The 2,767-nt window shown below is 37.2% G+C and overlaps 1 protein-coding gene across 2 annotated transcripts in view; it reads right to left on the reverse strand.

Annotated features, from left to right (window-relative positions):
• The window catches only part of LOC107655838 (elongation factor 1-delta-like), a 16,614-nt gene that overhangs the window by 10,618 nt on the left and 3,229 nt on the right, over window positions 1-2,767 (reverse strand). The window lies entirely within an intron of this gene.

A 2,767-nucleotide genomic window follows, 5' to 3' on the forward strand; every position in this document is an offset into this window, starting at 1 on the left:
CGTTTTTATTCGTCAACAATATTGCATTATACATTTAATTATAGTCATCGTCACATGACCAGCATTTTCGTTGCGTCTCGTCTCGTTTTCGTCACGTGATAAATGTTCGTTGACGACGATATTTAGTCATAATTTTCGTTGACGAAAGCAACACTACTGTCAACGTATGTATTAGCATACCTCTGCGCACATGGTTCGCGCAGACAGGATACGTCACCAGCGCGTTCACGCACGCTGTGCAGACAGAGCCAGAATGGCAGACAAACATCAACAACCCGATCTTCCTTCCTGGTATTGTAGTACTTTTAAAGTTTTATTACCGGTGAATGACACATGATGTAGCCCAGCGGTTCTCAATTCCAGTCCTCGCGCCCCCCGCTGTGCATATTGTGCATGTCTCGCTTAGTTAACACACCCGATTCAGATAACCAGCTCGTTAGAAGTGAGCTACGTGCATGAACTGTGTTCCGATCGATATGATCCCTACACAGTGTTCATTGCTCCCTACTCCCAAGTTTACTTCACTTCTGAACATGGGCTGGAATTGGGAACCGCTGATGTAGCCTATTGTAATGTCGTCTCTGGTATTCTGGTCTGTGAGCGTATATGCTTTCAGGGGGCGTGGCTTTGGACGGCGATTGCAGGGAGGGTGGGATGTTCGCTTTCAGTACTATCAGGCTAAAGTTAGCATTTTCCAAGATCTCCTACTGCACCTTTAATTTAGAGACTTTTCAGAGAGCTTTTTAGCATGCTAAATTCATAGTCCAATGAATACTGTTAACACTTAACAAAAAAAAACGAAACAGCTAAATAAAATGGGTATTTGTATGGAAGCTTTTTTCCATACATTGCATACATTAAGGTAATTGCAACTTTTTATCTCGTAATTCAGACTTTTTTCACAGAATTACAAATGAATAAACTCACAACTTCTCAGAATTGCAATTTATATCTCCCAATTCAGACTTTTTCTCACAATTGCGAGTTTATATTTCACAAATGCAAGTTATATACTCGCAATTACTAGTATATATCGCACAATTCAGATTTTTGTTATAATTATGAGTTTACATCCCGCAATTAATAACTTACAACTGCGAGATGTAAAAACGCAATTCAGAGAAAAAAATGTACGAATTGCAATATTATAACTTGCAATTTTGAGACAAACTCGCAATTCTAAGAAAAAAGTCTGAATTGTGCGATATAATCTCGCAATTACTTTTTTATATTTTTATTCTGTGGTTTAAATAAGTTTCCATATGAGAAACATGTTTGGAGACAGTCATTATTTTTACTATATTACACAAGTCTGTTTTCAGATAAAAACAGAGATCTTTATATCCGTTCAATTGCCAACGACGACAGCAATTTGGGGGGCTGCAATCACAAACCTTTAAAAACAGGTTTTAAATTTATATTTTTTTGTAAACAATATCGTTTTTGTCTCCACGTAAACTATGAAATCGCAAATTTGTGAAAATGGTGATGTCATGCCCATACGTATAATGCGCTCAGTCTATAGAAATACAAATATTTTTGTATTCTTAATTTTAATTTTGTTAAATTTGTATGTATATTTGTATTTTTGGATTCCCAGGGAAACACATACTGGTAAAAAATGTATAGCCTGAATGCACTGTAAGTCGCTTTGGATAAAAGCGTCTGCTAATGCATAAATTAATTATTATAAATTAAATTATTAAATTAAATATACACAGACGTGCAGTGTTTCTTTACAAAGTGACATCGCCAACTACTGGCCGGCAATGCATAATACAGCATTTTTAGTTGTTTACGAGGATCCATGTGAACGGGGATAATTTTGACAGTGTTGTCATCTGTACGCAAAACTTTTCAAAAACGCAAAGGAACAACGTTCCTGTTTTTAGTACATCACAGTCATGTAAACATGCCCTTAGTTAAAGCTGCAGTCCGTAACTTTTTTTGGGTTAAAAATTATCCGAAATCAATATTTGAGCAAGTACATAACCAGCCAGTGTTCAAAACTATCGCCTTACTTTAGCCCGATTCACAACGTTTATCTTATAAACGGGTAGGTTTTCGCGGGAAATTCTAGCATGCTGCTGCGTCATTACGTCACGTCTGTAAACATAAAGAAGTTGTCCTGGCTAATTATCTGGGGAAATGACTGTTACTACATTTCTATTGCATTCCATGTTGAAGAACTTTGTGTTGTTTCTATTTTAATGTACTTTTAAAGTTTAAATCACATTAAAAGCTTAATTTGTAATTATGAGTGAATGATGATGCATTTATATACCGTCACTCACAGCCGCTCGCACGTGTTTTGCGCATGAGCCGCACGCAGCCCAAAATTAAACTGCTTAATCGACCATCGATAGCTTTAATCTATTGCATCTCTTATCGACAATTAATCGATCATCGATTAATCGTTGACATCCCTAATAACAATAATAATAATTTGCACGGTTTGATGTGATATGAGCTAATTCAGATTAAATCACCACTGGTAGCGCGATTTATTGTAATGCATTTTTCCTCAGTTGGTCAGAACTTAGTGGCAGACTTATTACTTACTAGTTCAGATGACAATATACGGTGAAAATGCTTATTTGAGTCATATATTCAAAGACGTAGGCTAGAATCTGTGAGTGCAAAGTACAATATCCACACCGGTGCGGTGACTGACTACCACACACACACACTCCTCAAAACATTAGATTCATCCGCGCTGGAGCCGTGCCGCCGCACAACCCACGCAAGGAAGATAATTCCGCACACA

This window comes from Sinocyclocheilus anshuiensis, unplaced genomic scaffold (assembly GCF_001515605.1).
Source record: "Sinocyclocheilus anshuiensis isolate Anshui unplaced genomic scaffold, SAMN03320099.WGS_v1.1 scaffold1603, whole genome shotgun sequence".
Taxonomy (NCBI): Eukaryota; Metazoa; Chordata; class Actinopteri; order Cypriniformes; family Cyprinidae; genus Sinocyclocheilus; species Sinocyclocheilus anshuiensis.